General features: G+C 46.2%; 1 protein-coding gene across 1 annotated transcript in view; it reads right to left on the bottom strand.

Annotated features, from left to right (window-relative positions):
* The window catches only part of CUNH2orf76 (chromosome unknown C2orf76 homolog), a 65,167-nt gene that overhangs the window by 46,524 nt on the left and 827 nt on the right, over positions 1 to 17,816 (bottom strand). The gene's annotated exons all lie outside the window — the stretch shown is intronic.

Raw genomic sequence — 17,816 nt, 5'->3', positions numbered from 1 at the left:
CTGAAGAATCAGCTGTGATTAACAAGATACCAGAACTACTAAAGCAAAAACTTTGCATTACTGGGACTATTGATGCTGGTTAGCTGGAGCTAAGAAATTAGCGGTGATTAAGAAGAGACCAGCATCGTTGAGGTGACATCGAGGTGACATCTTCTGGGAAGTGTTTTCTGAAAGCACAAAGAGGCTGTGTTCCAGAGATAGGCAAGGTTGTACTCCTTCTGCAGTGGGACTTGGTAATGTGTAAGGGTCACCCAGTTGGTACTGGTTTTGAAGGCATGAAGGGGTCATGCAGAGGAGCTGAGGCTCGGCACTGTGAGAGGCCATGGAAGGCCATTGGTGAAGATGCAGCCTCAGTTGCAATTGAAGGCCCAGGACTGAAGGGGTCATGCAGTGTTTTGGAGATGCCAGTACCATGAGATGACCACCAAGAGCAGCAGCAGCAGTGGAGTATAGGCATCTGGAGCCTAGAGGACGACATGTGTGCTACAAAGGGCATGGCTGGAGAAGTGACCCAAGCCCTTGGAGGAGCCAAGAAGATAGTGAGTTGGATCCCAGACGTTGGACAGTTGGAGATTGAGTTTTGCTTTGATTGTGACTGTGCCCTGATATTTTCCCCCTTGAAGGAAGAAACTGTTTTAGTGGAACCCACAGTTAAGAGACTTTTAATTGTAAAAAGACTTTGGATTTTAAAAGAGATGTATATTTTAAAGAGATTGAAATTTTAAAAATATGTAAAGACTGTGGGACTTTTAAAGTTATTTAGATCTTGGGGATGAGTAAGAATGTAAGGGTTGAGGCTTACTAGTGATGTGTTTGTGTGTCAAGTTGACAAGGGGTCAATTGTACTGGCTATTTTTGTGTCAACTTGACACAGCTGGAGTTATCACAGAGAAAGGAGCTTCAGTTGAGGAAATGCCTCCATGAGACCCAACTGTAAGGCATTTTCTCAATTAGTGATCAAGGGGGAAAGGCCCCTTGTGGGTGGGACCATCCCTGGGCTGGTAGTCTTGGGTTCTATAAGAGAGCAGGCTGAGCAAGCCAGGGGAGGCAAGCCAGTAAAGAACATCCCTCCATGGCCTCTGCATCAGCTCCTGCTCCCTGACCTGTCTGAGTTCCAGTCCTGACTTCCTTTGGTGATGAACAGCAGCATGGAAGTGTAAGCCGAATAAACCCTTTCCTCCCCAACTTGCTTCTTGGTCATGATGTTTGTGCAGGAATAGAAACCCTGACTAAGACACAGGGGTTGCCTAAGACCATCAGAAAACACAGATATTTACATTATGATTCATAACAGTAACAAAAATCACAGTTATGAAGTAGCAATGAAAATAATCTTATGGTTGGGGTTCACCACAACACCAGGAAACAATACTGTGTTAAAGGGTCACAGCATTAGGAAGGCTGAGAGCCACTGAGCCAGAGTCGTTCGTGTTCATGTTCAAGGCTAGTATAGCTGGATGATTCCTGGTTTTAGCTGAGCAACCTCCACACTGCTTTTACGTTCCCACTAAATGCAAATACTGGTTGTCTTCCCCCATAACCTCACCAGCACTGACTGCCAGTTATCTCCTCGATGAGTGCAACCCTGACTAAGGTGAGATGGAATCCACGATTTCTTTCTACCACGTGAGTCCCAGGGATCGAACTCAGGTCTTCAGGCTTGGTGGCAAGCACCTTGACTTGCTGAGCCATCTTGATGCCTGGGAGACAGAATCTCAACTCTGCTTTGATCTACATCTCCCTGATGACTAAAGATATTGGCTTTTTAAAAAATATCTGTATTGGCCACGCCTGCCTATTCTTTTGAACAGTATTTCCAGTTCTTTAGGATATTTATTAGCGGGATGGTCTGCTTTTTCTGGTACTTTCCCAGTTATTGTATTTCCCAATTATTGTATATCCCCTGTCTGACATTGATAAAGATGTTTTTTCTAATTCTGTATCCTTAGCCATTTCCTCTGCTATGCTTCTAAGTTTATCTAATCCCACCAGTCAATTTTTAGGACTATTTCCTGTTCCTCGAACCCTTCTCAGATACCCACGCCTGTACTTTTTTAAGTGCAGGCCAGAGGTACCGGATCCCCTGGAACTGGAGTTAGAAGTTCTTATGAGCTGCCAGACATGGGTGCTGGGAACTGAATTCAGGTTCTCTGCTCTTCACTGACCAGCTCCCAAGCCTCTGATTGTATCTCTAAGTGTTTTCCTCCCAACAGTCTCCAAGTTTCAGGTCTTCCACTGGGGTTTGTGCATGGTGGGAGCTGTATCTGGTTTCATTGTCTCGCCTTTGGAAATCCAGCTTCCCAGCACACTGTGCTGAAGAGGCTGTCTTTAACCAATGCATGTTTTTGACACTTCTGTCAAAGTTAAGTGGCTGTGGCTACATGGGTTTATTTCTGGGTCCTCTATTCTATTCCATTTGTCTTTTATTCCTGATTTTGTGTATAGCTGGAAATTGACCAGGCACCTGAGTGGAATTATTTTCAAAACCTGATCCATTTTAGAGTTATATTTACTCCATCAATTTTTTTCAAATTTTTTAAAAAGCCAATATCTTTAGTCATCAGGGAGATGTAGATCAAAGCAGAGTTGAGATTTTTTTACAAAACTCAGAACTTCCATAGATGGCGTTTGCTTTAAAGGTATTAACTATATAGACAAAGTGCAGCTTTCTAAAAAGTATGGTTTAACCACAAACCAAAAAAATAATCACATCCATACCACCTTAAATGCTTAGTTTCCTCTATATTTAGAGATTAGTATTGTAAGTGTAAAAGTTTACAGTTTTAAGCTTTTAAGTTTTATTTATTTGGTGGGTGGGTGGGGGTAAGTGGAGGTCTGAGAACAGCCTGCAAGAGTCTGTTCTCTCTTATACTGTGAGTCAGGGATTGAACTTGAGTCACCAGGCTTGGCAGATGGCCACCTCCCTGGCCCTGTTTTCTTTAAAAATAGATTTGATTTGTATGTGCAATACTGCAATGGCTTCTTGTTTTATTTATTCATTATTAATTCACACATGTGTGTATTATGGGGAAGGCATGCCACATGACCGGACAGAGGTCAGAAGACAACTTGTGGGATGGGCTTCAGAGGCGGAGCTCAGGTAGTCAGGCCTGCCCAGCAAGTGCATCAACAGGCTGAGTCATCTCACTGCCAGATGGCTCATTTCAGTTACTAGGTTGATTCAGAAACACCCAGGAGAACAGCAGCACATGTCTGAGGATGTCCACCAGGCGTGTGCATCACAAGGACCATTACATCACAAGGACTCTGACCTAAGGAAAGGATTAGATCAACTCACAAGACGACGGCACCTCAGGAGGCAGTGAAAGGTGGTAGACAGGGCCTGACTGGAAGAAACAGATCACTGGGGGATTTTCCTCTGAGGTTTGTTTTGGCCTTTTTATATATCCCCTCTCTCCACTCCATGTCCCATATGACACAAGCCAATCAGTCACACCCTCCCCATCAGGATGGACTGACTCCTCTGCTGTACCCTCCCTGTGAGGATAGACTGAGCCCTCTGCTGTACCCTCCCTATGAGGATAGACTGACCCCTCTGCTGTACCCTCCCTGTGAGGATGGACTGAGCCCTCTGCTGTACCCTCCCTGTGAGGATGGACTGAGCCCTCTCCTGTACCCTTCCTGCATGTATGAACTGAGCCCTCTGAAGCTATGAGCTCTGGTAAACCTTTCCCCTTGAACTTGTCTCTTAGGTATTTTGGTCACAACAACAAGAAAGTAACTGCAAGTAAGGAAACTAGCAGAATGTCCAGGTGTAAGGATGAAACAGACTAGGGTGTTGGTGAAGTGACAGCCACAGAAGCATGAGGCCTTCGGTTCAATCCCTGCACCCACTCAGGAGAAGCAGAGAGCTGACTCCTCCAAATTGTGCTTTCCACACAAGCCATGGGATATATACCCTCCCACATGCATACACACAGTATGTATATATGTATAATATATGTATGTATATAATATATATAATAAATGTATAGAATCCAAAGACCCAACAATAATAATTAATAATATAAAACTGGGACCATATGACAATCAAATGAACATCTGCAAACTTCCCGCCCTTTTTCTTTAGTTGCTTACATACTGCAAACCAAAATACCAGATCATTCTTCTTCTAACCACCACAGATGATACACCATCAGTTAAGAGCATGTTGCTCTTGCAGAGAACTGAGTTCAGATCCCAATACTCACGCTGGACAGCTTACAACTCTAGCTTCAAGGAATCGAGGGCCCTCTCCTGGGTTCCATGAACACTGTCACTCACATGCACAAATCCACATACAGACACACACAGAAAACTAAAACAAATCTAAATTAAAAGAATGCTTTTTAAAGTTTGGATCATTTTAAGATAAGTTAAAAATAATAAAACCTTCCATCTGCGGGTATTTAAGTAACATGGTCGGCTCAGAATAAGTGTGAGCTAATCTAATAACTCCACACGGGCTCACCCATGCTGCGGCAGCTTCTCACGGTGACCTTAGCAGCTGAGGGTGGGTCACTGTCAATGCCACGTAAGTAAATAAGCACAAGATTCCATTAGCTCTTTCAGTCTCTGACCTGCTGGCATCGACGCCATAGCTCCACAGACCTACCTCAGCCTCTGTCTTTCATCTTGGGCAAATGTGCAAAACCATCACCTGTTTTCTATGCTGAGGGCGTGTGACACTTGAGAAAGGATCCAAGGCAGTGAGTGATCCAGATTCAAGAGGAAGACTATCCATGCATCATGCATGTCTCTGTCTCTCTCTTAAGGCGCTCTCTCTCTTAAGTCTCTGTCTCTGTCTCTCTTTCTTTCATGTATGTCTGTCTGATAGTCTAGGTGTCCATAAGGGCTATTAGGGTGTCTTCCTCAATCACTCTGTACCTTATTTTATGAGACAGGGTCTCTCACGGACTTGGCTTGGCTGGGCTGGCAAGTGAACTCCTTGGTGCCAGGGTTAGAGACTGGGGCCACTGTGTCTGGCTATTTTGGCCTCACTAACTGGCCTGGGACTCATTGTATAGCACAAGCTGCCTCAAGCTCACAGAGAGCTATTTGTCTCTATTTCTGCCACTGCAGTGCTGAGATTAAAGGCATATGGCACCAGGCCCAGAGTGTATCCAGCTCTTTATGTAGGCTCTGGGGATCTGAACTCAGGTCCTCCTGCTTGTAAAGTAAGCACTATACCCACTGAGCCACCACTCTGGCCCCTGCACTGTCCATCAGGGAGAAGCTCCATCCTTCTGTGTTGGGCCTTTTACAGTTTCTATGCGCATTATGAGCCTAGTGGGTAGCTGCTATTGTTTTAAGCTAGCTTTCTAGGATACATGGCTTCTAGCAGATCAGCAAGACAGACATAGGATCTCCTACCAGCACAGCAGGCAGGTCTGGCTACTGTCTGGTAAAATGAAGACAGAATCTCCCTCAGGGGGAAAGAAGATTGTGGTCCTGCTCTAAAGGTTCAGATTACCTAAAATTGGGGTTCTTCAGCTGTGACACAAAGACATGGATGTGTATCCACCTCTGAGCCACAGAGCCCTGACCCATGGGAATTTAGGGCAAGAGAAATTAATATAAATGATAAGTGCTCTTGGCTGTGCCATGAACAACCCAAGCATCTCATGTCTTCCATCGACATCAAGTTTTAGATCATAAGGCAGCAGATGTGGGTGGGTTGGTAGAGTACTTCCATAGCATGCATATGGGTTTGATCAAAGCAGGCATGGTAATAACACCTGCAATCCCAGAATTCAGGAGGTGGAAGCGTGGTAATCAGAAATTCAATATACAGTGAGTTTAAGAACACGCTAGGGTACATATGACTCTGTCAGTGGGGTGTATAGAGCTGATGAGCTGGCTGTATAACTAGTTCTAATTATCAACTCCTCACAATCTAGAATCACCTGGACGACAGACTCAATGAAGGACTGTCTACATGGAGTTGGTCTGTGGGCATGTCTGTGAGGGATTATCTTGATTATGTTAACTGAAGACCTTTCCACTGTTACACCATTGGGTGACACCATTCCCTAGGCATGGAATCCTAAGAGTGGATACTTAACTGAACACTAGCATGTGTAAGTTATTTCACTGCTCTTTGTTCTTGACCATGTACACAGCTGCTTCAAGTTTCTACCATCTCAACTTCCCCACAATGATGGAAGTGTGTCACTGGGGATGGGCTTTGGGGTTTCCAAAGCTCAAGCCAGGTTCAGTGACTCTTCCTGATGCCCATGGATCCAGATATAGAACTCTCAGCTACCATGTCTGCCTGCATGCCACCATGCTCCCTGCCATAAGAGTGATGGAGGAAAACTCTGAAACTATAAGCAAGCCCCAGTTAAATGGTTTCCTTTGTAAGAATCTCAGTTGTCATGGTGTCGCTTCAGCAGTAGAACACTAAGACAATGAAAATGAAAAGCTTACTGTGGCTCACAGACCAAAAGTTCTCAGTCAGTTAACCATCTGTGGCCCTACTACTTATGGTTGAATAAAGGGTCATTCACAGGGGTCACCTAAGACCATCAGAAAGCACTGACATTTACACTGCCATTCATAACAGGATCAAAATTCCAGGTATGGCATAGCAATGAAACGACGAATGGGGTCACCACAACACAAGGAACTGTATTAAAGGGTCACAGCATTAGGAAGCTTGAGAACCACTGTTCCAACATATGGGCTTCCAAGAGATGCTCTGGTGTCTAGTGAGATGGCTCAATGGTTAAGAGTGCATACTACTTCAGAGGACCACAGTTCAGTTCCCAGCACCCAACTGGGCAGCTCCCAATTACTTGTAACCATAGCTTCAGGGAAATATTTTCCCTTTTTGGCCTTAAGTATACAAACAATCTCTCAATCTCTCTCAATCTCTCTCTCTCTCTCTCTCTCTCTCTCTCTCTCTCTCTCTCTCTCTCTCTCACACACACACACACACACACACACACACATACATACACACAATTTTTTAAATAAAATCTTAAAAATTCAAACAACAGAAGGGAAGGAAACTGGCATGCCTAGAGTATAGAGTCATTAGCTAATTCAACACAGTTGACTTCCACACATATGCATACATACCACAGGAAGGGGCATCCATGGATGCTGGTACTACCCAAGCCACAGTGGCAGAGGAGGAGCTACATGTAGAGAGAAATGCTAGCAAGACAAACTCCCTACCATCTGTCATCAGTGGGTGGCCAGGATTTAAGGCAAATGACCCAGCTCTGGATGTCCCAAAAGCCTATTGCATAAAACAGCAAGCTGCTGAGTCACAGCAGTAATTTTGCCATCTCTGACTGTGCTGGGATCTCATCTCTGTCAGCAAGATTTGGGGGTCACTTCACCACTCTGGGGATGGTTAATATTGACTGCCGACTAAACAGGACCTAGAATCACCTAGGAGACAAACAGATGGGTAGTCTTTGTCAGAGTTTCTAGACTGGGTGAATAAAAGCAGGAAGATCCAGCCTGGATGTAGGCAGCACCATCCCATGGACTAGGGTCCTGGACAGAGTAAAATGGAGAAAGCAAGCTGAGCCCCAGCATCCATCTCTCTGCTGCCTGACTGCGGATGCCATGTGAGCAGCTGCCTCACACTCCTGCTGCCGCGCCTTCCCCACCATGATGGGCTGCGCCCTCGAACTGTGAGCCAGAGTTCCCTGAAGTTGCTTCTGTCAGGTATTCCATCACAGTGACAAAGAACTTAACACCATGCATAGCAATGTAAGCTCCTCAGGACTAGGTAGGTAGCCTTACAGTGCCTTTGACCACCACAGAGACATAACCTGTTCTTCAGCTTCTCACCACCCCAAAGGAAACCTGGCACACTGCTGGATTTGTTGTTGTTCTGTTTTTCTGTTTTGTTTTGAGATGGTGGCTCACTATGTAGGCCCAACTAGTCTTAAACGAGAAGTCTGGCTTCTTAAGTACTGGAATTATAGGCACAGGAGCACTGAGACAGCTATTATCCATCGACTCAGGGGGAAGAATGCCTCTTAATGTGCATTTTGAAACCTAACCACCAATGTGACTGGGTTGTGGGAGAAAACCCCCATGAACAAGATTAGAACCTTGTAAATGAGGTTCCAGAGGCTGGGAAGATGGCTTAGTGGGTGAAGCATCTGCCATCTAAGGCGTGAGAACTGGAGTTTAGGTCCCCATAACCCACATGAGTGAGTGGCAGGCATGATGGCCACCTGTAATTTCACACTTGGAAGGTAAAAATAAGGGCTCCCTAGAACAACATGACTCGCCAGATTAGGCCAATTGGGTTCAACTGAGAGATCCTACCTCAGTAAGTTAGGAGGAGAGAGTATCAAGGAAGACATCCAATGTTTACCTCATGTCTCTACACACACACACATACACCTAGGGAAAGAGTGACAGAGGCCTCAAAGAGCTGCCTTGTCTTCTTTGTCATATAAGGACACTGTCCAAAGCATATATGAGTCAGAAAACCAGGACTCACCAGACACCAGACTTGGCCTCTAGTGACATACAACTGAACCCTAATCCAACAAGACTGGTGCCCTCAAGTAAAAAGTCACTTGAGAATAAATACCACATAAAGACAGAATTAAACAGTCCATCTATTAACCAAACACCAAGGTACACAAGAAGCTGGAAGATAGACACAAGCAGATTTTCCTTCAAAGGCCTTGGGAGGCTTCAGTGCTGCTTGTCCTAGTTAGCTTCTCTTGTCAACTTGACAGAGCCTATAGTCAGCTGAGAAGGGAGTCTCAGTTGACGGATGGCTAGCTCAGTGGGCATGGGGGTGGAGGATGGTTTGGAGAGCCCAGCCCACTGTGGGCAACACCATTCCCTGTGTAGGTGTCCCAACCTGTGTAAGAAAGCTAGCTAAGCATGGGTCAGTATGAGAGCCAGCAAGCAGTGTTCCTCCGTGGTTTCTGCTTCAAACTCCTGCTTGAGTTTCTGCCCTGACTTTACTTAATGATGAACTATGATCTGTAGGTGAAATCAACCCCTCTGCTTCCCCAAGTTGTTTGCGGTCCAAGTAGTTTTATAACAGCAAGAGAAAGAAAACTAGAATGCTGCTGATGGCATCTTTCACAAAGGGTGGGCCTGCTGAGCTCTGCGACAGCAGATTTCTGCTGTTTTAAGCCATTCTGTACCTTGTTTCTAAGACACAGATAAAGAGAAGGGGACTCCAGGGCAGAACAACAGCACAGGAGGCATGAATTGCAGGGCCTTCAAGACCTGCACATGTGTGTGGAGGCTGGAGGGCAACCTTAGGTTCACTCTCAGGATTGATGTCCACCTCCTGAGACAGGTTTTAACCCCAGGAAAGAGGGAACTGATACCACAAGATATTCTCTGACTTCCACATACACACCAAGGCACAAGTGTAGTCCCATATACCTGCCCCCCTCTCTCAAATAAATGTGTGTGTGTGTGTGTGTGTGTGTGTGTGTGTGTGTGTGTGTGTGTGTGTTTAAAGAAATGACAATTGATCCAGGGAGATGGCTCAGTAAGAAAAGTGCCTGCAGAAAAACGGTGAGGACCTGAGTTCAATCCCCAGCACCACATTAAAGCTGACTATTGTAGCAAATGCTAGGGGGTGGGAACAGAAGTGAGATCCCTGGGGCTTCCTGGCCAGCCAATCAGCCAAAAAAAAGTGAGCTCCAGGATGAGACACACACACAAATATTTTAAAATACTTAAAAAAAATATTTGTGTGCTCATGTGTGCATGCATGTGAGCGTGAATGCGCATGTGGAAGTCAGAGGACATCTGTCTCCTGGTTCGCTCCCTCCACCATGTGGGTCATGGGGATAGGTTGCCAGGCTGCTGGCTTGGCAGCAAGTGCCTTTACCCCCTGAGCCACCTCTGCTGATTCTGGCATGATAGAAACACACACACACGACTTGACCTCATCTTTTATGTCTGTTCAGCTTCTGCACTAGAAGCCACCCTCGTGATGGTGATGACTGCAGTTCAGAGTGTCCAACTCAAACAGAGCTCCAGGCTCTCTGTAGTCATCCTCACTTGACGGATGGGGAAAGGAGGATGGAGGTGTTAGGGTCACGGGGTCATTCACAAATGTGCAGTGTTTGAGTTCCATCCAGGTCATGTTCCACGAAGGAAGCATCTGACAGGCCAGAAAGAACAAGTTAGCATCCAGGGAACAACAGAGAGAGCACTCAGGAGAGGTCAATTCCAGATATCATCTGGCGATACTCGAGCCAGGAAGGGTGTTTGGAAGATAAGCCACATCTGCTGAACCCTCAAACATGCACATTAAACAGGCTCAGTTGATCTGGTGTCAGGTTTAGTGGACAAACTAGTAAGTAGCTGACCACCTGCATTCTTTTTCATTTTCTTTTCTTTTTTTAAAAAAAAAATCTTGTGTGGGGCTGGCCGTGCTATGGCACACACTGGAGGTCAGAGGATAGACAACCTTTGACCTCTCCTTTCACCGTGATTGAGGGTTTCCTGTTGTCTGGCCATTGCAGAGTCAGGCTAACTGGCCCATGAGCTTCCAGGGATTTTGCTGTTTCCTCCTCCCATCTCCAGTAGGAGTGCTCGAAGTGAAGATAAAGGTGTAACATTTCCACATCCAACCTTTACATGGGATCTGGGGACTTGAACTTAGGTCTTCACCCTTGCAAGGCAAGTGCTTTATCTACAACATCCCAGGACCATCTTAAGTTAGGGTGATGCTCTACCTTATACCCACATTTCCAATAACCACAGTCGCACTAATGGAGATGCTGGAAACTCAAGAGTCTTCGCTGGACTTTTAAGACTTGCACAGGAGGGTGGATGTCCGGGAAGGTGGCGAAATGGCTCAGTGGATGAAAGCATTTGCATCCAAGCCTGAGGAGCCTAGGATTGAAATTCAATGTCCAGGACCCACACGGTGGAAGGGGTGAAGCCACCCTCACAAGTTGTCATCTGACTTCTTCCCCACACATGCCCACTTACATATACATGCACAAAAAATAAAGTGATGGTACAAAAACACTCTAGGGAGGGTTTGGAGAAGTAGCTCCGTGGTTAAAAACATTTGTAACTCCTGCAGAGGACCTGGTTCAGTTCCCAGCACCCACATGGCTGCTCACGATCATCTGTAACTCCAGCTCCGGGGCCCAACTCCCTCTTCTGCCTTCCATGGGCACCAGGTGTGCATGTGGTACACAGACATACATGCAGGCAAATTTATACATATTTTAAATTTTTAAATAATAATCTAAGAAAAACAGAAGATTCACACATTCAGAATCTAGTGTACTTTGTAGAAGTAATTTAAAAGTAAGTTTTATTTATTTATTGTTTTGTCTGTTGGGGGAGGGGTGTTTGGTTGTTTGAGACAGAGTCTAGCTATGTACCCCAGTCTAAACCTCAAACTTGAAATCTTTCTGTCTCATCCTTTCAAATACTGAATTACAGCTATGTCCTACTCTGCCTGGCAAAATCAGATTCGGGGGCTGGAGAGACAGTTCAGTGGTCTCAGCACAGCTCTTCCAGAGGACCTGAGCTCAGTTCCCAGTGCCCACATTGGGCAGCTCACAATAGCTTGTTACTCCAGTTGCAGATCTGACACCCTTCTCTGGCCTCTGTGAGCATCCCTATACATGTGTGCATGCTCGCACAAAGACACACATAGGTACACATAAATAAGAACAAGTCTTAATAATGAGCTCCAAGTGGTGCTGCCCTACATGAAGAGATGATGTTCTTTTCCCTACGTCCTGCTAAGTACAATTCCAAACCCTGATGTTCTGTACAAAACAACGCTCAACTCTAAAACATGGAGGGAGGAGGGCAGGCAAGCTAGGGACCTCAGGATCTGAGGCATACGATAGCGGTGGACTAGTTTCCTGGAGTTTCTTGGGTCTCAGACATCATTGCTTAGCAACTCTCCAATCTCATAAATACCAATGATGAATCGAAATCAGAAAGCTTTAGGGGCTGGAGAGGTGGACCTACAATTAAGAGCACTTGCTGCTCTTGCAAGTTTGGCTCCCAGCACCCATATCAGAGGACTCATAGCCTCCTGTGACCCTAGCTCCAGGGGATCCAACACCCTCTTCTAGCCTCCACAGGCACCCAAGAAGCACATGCACATATGGTCACAAAGGCATACATACCAGAATCATATTCATTCTCTCTCTCTCTCTCTCTCTCTCTCTCTCTCTCTCTCTCTCTCTCTCTCTCTCTCTTCCTCTCTCCCTCTCTCTCTCTCTCTCTCTCTCTCTCTCTCTCTCTCTCACACACACACACACACACACATACAGTTTGCAATTTTTAGACAAAAGTCAGCACAGAAGGAACCTAGCAAGTTAAAAAGCTTCAGGCAGGGATGGCTCTGCTCTAGTAGAGACCACAAAAGACTGCGACCATACCTCTACCTGGATCAGAAACATCAGAAGGATAGTAGGAGTCCTATCCTCACTGGGCTTTAATGGGGCCCCATCATCTGTCAGAGGAGGAAGGGATCTGGGCCACAGGGCACCTTACTTCCATCTTCCCCATGGCTATGAGGCCGCCTGAGTATCTCCAACTTTCACCCCATCGCTGGTTACACACACATTCCTCCCTCTCCACAGAGAGTGGTATAAGAGGGCTAGCACTGTCCCTCTATCCACTATAGTAAGGTGACCCTCCTAGCCCATCTCAACATCCATGGAAGGCAAGTCATAACAGTAGCAAGGCATTCGCCAGCAAGGCGGCTGCAGAGGCCCAAGGAGAGCAGGATCCCTACCTCAGCTCAGCTGCTAATATGAACAGAACATTTCTCTCCGTCTAGTAATAATGTCAGTGATCCCCTTCTTTGTTAAAGTGAGGATATCAAAGAGAGACACTAAGAAAGGGCTAGAGAAATGCCTTGGTTGGTGAAGCCTTGCAAGCACAAGGACCTTAAACAAGGAGCTAAATCCCCAAATCCTGTGTTTAAAAACTAACCCGGACATGGCAGCAAGCACTTGTAGTTCCAGCACTGAGGAGGCAGAGACAAGCAGACCCCTGGGGTCCACTGCTCAGCCAGCCTAGCCTAGTCCAGGGAGCCCCAGTCCAGTCCAGGAAGAGTTCCTGTCTCAAAAGCAAGGTGGGGCCACTAAGGTGACTCAGCAGAGAAAAGCCTTTGCCTCATAAGCCTGATGACCTGAGTTCAGTTCCCAGAGCCCACATGAAAAGCCGGATGTACAGGCTCACAACTGGGATCCCAGCACTCCCACAGTGAGATAAGAGGCAGAGACAGAAGAACACCTGGTACCTCGAGGGGCAGCTAACACTGCGGATGCAGGGGCGCGGCATAAAGGAGGTAGAAGGAGGAAACTCACCCCTGCCAATTGGCCTTTGAACACTCATACTGTCTTAAACACACACACACACACACTGATTTTCAGTAAGAAAAACGGAGCCACTCACAATCATCTATAGCTCTAGTTCCAAAGTGAGCTGATCTCCTCTTCTGGCGTCCATGGGAACGTGCACACACACAGACACACATACATACATAGTTAAAAAAAATTTAAGAACTGTGCAAAACTAACAAAATTACTAAAAGGTAGATGTGCCTGAGGACCACCAGCTGAGGTTGTCCTCTGGCCTTCACACATGCATGCACATGCACCCCCCCACCCACACACACACACACAAACACACGTGAACTCATAAAGGGGCTAAGACAGGGTATGTAGCGGAGGATGACTTAGAACATCCGATCCTTCCCTTTCTCCCAGTGAGTCAAGGACACTTCCCTACCATCTTTCACCCTCAAGCCCTCGTTGGTGTCCAGCACTGGGTACCACTACCCACACTGCCTGGGTATGGAAGAGGAGAAGATGGTAGAAATGGTACCCAGGGTGTGCCGCACACACTCTAACACCTGCCTTGATGTAGCCCCTCTCAACATCTGAGAAAGGAAGAATTCTTGCAAAGAAGAGGGCCATTCAGAGCTCCTGCTAGCAAGCCTCCTCTTACTGCATGGTAGGAAAGTCATCCTTACCTTCCTACTGCACTCTAGGCTCCTACCTCCCTCAACCTTCACAGAGCCCAGGCGTCTGCCCCCTCTCCTATCCCAGAAGCACTCCCCATCCCTTTGAGAACACACTATTCTCTCCACTGCTGTGCTGCTGGAGCCTGGCCAGAAGAGTCACATTCCAGGAAAATGGAAACCAAGCTCTGAGTGTTAACCGGGTGTGTGGGAACACCCTTGCCTTCCACGGAAGCTCTCACGCAGCATTAATTTGTTCTTAACTCTTTTCTTAATGGTTAGGTTACTTTTAGAAATTAGAGGTTTCCTTTAAAGCAAGAAACTCAATCTTAAACTGCTCTTCACACCCAGTGGGCAGGAACAATTTTCACCAGTTCATGTGTGTTTTAATGCTAACAATAAGGCAAACCCGTGGATACAGACACACAGAAATCAACCTCAAAGTGAGGAGAAACTCTATGTGCTGGCTAGCTTAGATAGCCAGAAGGTGCACTGCAAACTGCTAGGTCTTATCCAGTGTTGGATCCTTAGAGTTTCGATACTGACCTGCCTGACAAAATATGCCTATTGATCCAGTAGTGGCATGGTAGTTATAAAATAATCAACTTCTTTCTGATTTGCTTCAATGTCGGCATTTCACACCTGGTAAACCAGGTCAGTCTAACTACGCTAAGCTCAAGGAAGCCTGTGGGCAGCCAGAGTGATGCCTTCTAGACTCATAACCACGAGGACAAGCTACACCACTGGCAACTCCTACTGATGGGCTGAGTCAGTCTGCCTGATAAGTTGGCTGGGTTCCCCATCCTAAATCCTCTGCTTCCAAAGCTGGGAGCGTTACCAAGAGATTGCATAGGCTCTGGCCAGAGTTTACCTTGTTTGTTCTAGCCCACGATCTGATAGTCAGTTCTAATGAAGTCAGTTGGTTTCCAAGTTGGCAGCTAATTAAAAGGAACTTTTTGAATTTCTTCTTTTTGCCATTTTTTGTTGTATTATGTGTATGAATGTGATGTATGCTTTGTGTGTGTGTGTGTGTGTGTGCTTGTGTGTGTGTCAGAGGCTGACATTAGATATCTTCCACAATTGTTCTCCATCTTACTCTTTGAGACAGTCTCTCAGTAAACCCAGAGCTCACAGATTGACCAGCATGGCCATCAAGCAATCTCCTGGGATTTGCCTGTATCAGCCTCCCCGGTGCAGAAAATACATTTTAACAATTATATGGGGCTGGGAACCTTGGTTCAGGTCTCTGCAGAGCAGACGCTTTACCAACTGAACCATCTCCCAAGGCCTTTTCATTTGCTTTCTGAGGCAAGTAGTGCGAGGCCAGGCTGTCCTCAAACTCTCAGGGATGCTCCTGGTTAGGTCTCCCTCCTCCTGGGAGCTCAGTGGGTGTTACTGCACTTAAGCCAGAAGGAGCAAATCTCACAGAAAAAAAAAAAAGCAGGCACTGTACTCAGTCAATAAGGATTTGTTGAGTTCTTAAGAGGAGCAAGCATGAAGAGATGATAGGCGGCCAGTGCATGGTGAGCGCTGCTCTCCTTAGCTCAGGGACGGGAGAGAGCAGACAGTAGAAACGTGACGTCATAACAAGAGTTATGATGAGAGTCCTTCATGAGGACATGAGCAGGCTGAGGACCCCATCATTACTCAAGATTATGAAAACCAATGACCTTTTCCAGTTTTGCACAAAGTTGTAAGTCAAAAAACTTCATGACTTTCCCCAAAGCATTTTATTTTTTTATCATGTGTGTGCATGGACTGTGTGTATGCATACAAGCTCATGCATGACACAGCACACACATGGCAGTCAGAGAGCACTTTTGTGGACTTGGTTGTCCCCTTCCGCCTTTATACGGGTTCTGAGGGTTACACTCACATTGTCAGGACAGCAGGGCAAGGGCTCTCCCGGCTGAGCCATCTTGCCAATCCCTGCAGTTTACTTTTAAAAATTAAATTCCAAATTCTGAGAAGGCTCAGACAATAAAGTGCTTACCTCACAGGCATGAAAATCTTTGAGTTCAATTTCTACAAACCATGCAAAAACAGTCAGGCATGGTGGCATACGCTTGCAGTCCCTGTGCTGGGGAGACAGAAAAAGAAGGGTCCTCGGGGCTCACCGGCCCAGACAGTCTAGCCTGCTTACTTGGTAAGTTTGAGGACAATGGAGTCACTGTCTCCAAAACAAATGGAAGGCACTCAAGGAATAATAGCCCAAGTTTTTCTAAGGCCTCCAAATGCCATCCTAGCTCCCTGGGGAAGAAGCACTAAGGGCAGGCTTAGCGGTGACATTCCCATAGCTGAGACACCAACAAAGAGTTGCTGAGCAGCCAGGGAACGAGGCAGAAGGTGTGCTGAGAAGCATGTCCTCAGACTCACTGACACGGGTGCCTGGGTAACTCTACAAGGATACCTTCTTTGGTCCCCTCTGGCTCAAGAGAGGTTAGCTCCCAAGGGTCCACACCCTTCAGCATGCCCCTCACCCCCTTGAAATAATGTTTGTACCCTCATCTGGAACCACTACCTGGAATTAATAAAGTGAGTTATATTCCTACAAGCAACCAACAACTCAACCTGGAACTACAAACAGACTGGCATACTACATACATACAGATTACATACAGATAACGGCAACACGCCCACTGATCCACTGACCGCATGGGAGTCCAGTCAAAGCTCTGTGGAGTCATTTCCTCTTTCAGAAGTGACAAAGAAAACTACAGTAAGGAATACAAGCTATCCATCTGTGACTTAAGGTCCCCAAACATCTACTTTTTTATACTTCACAGGCAATTTCTCCAAATTCACCTCCAACATTTTTGTTACTTTTGCTTTCTAAGCAAAGTGACTCACAAACTAACAAATCTACCCGTGTTCCCTGCAATTAAAGTTCTCCTTCCCAAACACTCCACAAAACATGACCGAAGCTGCTGGTGACATCTGAAAGCTCTGACTTCAGTTTTCTACTTTTGCGGGGCTGGGAATGGAATCCAGGATCTCACATATACTAGGCAGACAGACTCTCCAGCACTGAGCAGCAGCCCCAGCCCTGCCTTTGCAAACCACTACAGCTGTGATGAGGGGGCGGGTAGACAGGGTGGCAAACTGTGGCCCAGGCCACATTAGGAAGTGAAGAGGGACTGTCTCCCTTTTTAATGACCTCCAGAGAATTTTCTATCACCCCTCTCTTTCACCTTTGTATCCATTGCCAGAAAGTTCTTTCAGCCCTCTAAATCCTCCCGCCCACTTGTGCTGTCCCCCTTCCTCCTTCTCCCATGGAGCCAAGGCCTCTTTAGCACCATCACCTCTGTTGAAAAGTCCCCTCCCCACCCCCATGACTCCATCAGAATGACTGCCTGCATGCCCAAAATGAACAAACTCTGCCGTCGCCTATTCAGCTTACTTCCTTCTTACTTCTGCAGCTCCGTCGAGTTTTACTTAGTTGTACTTCCTCATTGCCCCGCTGTAGTCTTTTGTCCCGGGACACATATTCTTGGATTTGAATGCCGTCTAAACTCAACCCTCGGAACCTGCTGTGCACTCCTAAGCATGTTCTCCCTAACACTCTGGGTTTTCTCAGTTTCTCTGACCTCCATGGCTAGCTTAAAAGGCATAACTTAGGCAGAGGCAGGCGGATTTCTGAGTTCGAGACCAGCCTGGTCAACGGAGTGAGTTCCAAGACAGCCAGAGCTATACAGAGAAACCCTGCCTCAAAAAACCAAAAAAAAAAAAAAAAAAAAAAAGGCATAACTTTTCCTCCATTTCCTCTTCCCAGTGGGTGTCAACATTTTCAGTTTGTCTGTCCTGTGGGTTTTTTACCTCAAACTTTTAATAAAATTGTCCTCAAGCTTCCTTC

This window comes from Mus caroli, unplaced genomic scaffold (assembly GCF_978045245.1).
Source record: "Mus caroli unplaced genomic scaffold, Mus_caroli_1 scaffold_1, whole genome shotgun sequence".
Lineage (NCBI taxonomy): Eukaryota > Metazoa > Chordata > Mammalia > Rodentia > Muridae > Mus > Mus caroli.
Note: the sequence above shows the minus strand (reverse complement) of the source record. Positions and strands in the feature narration are given on the sequence as shown.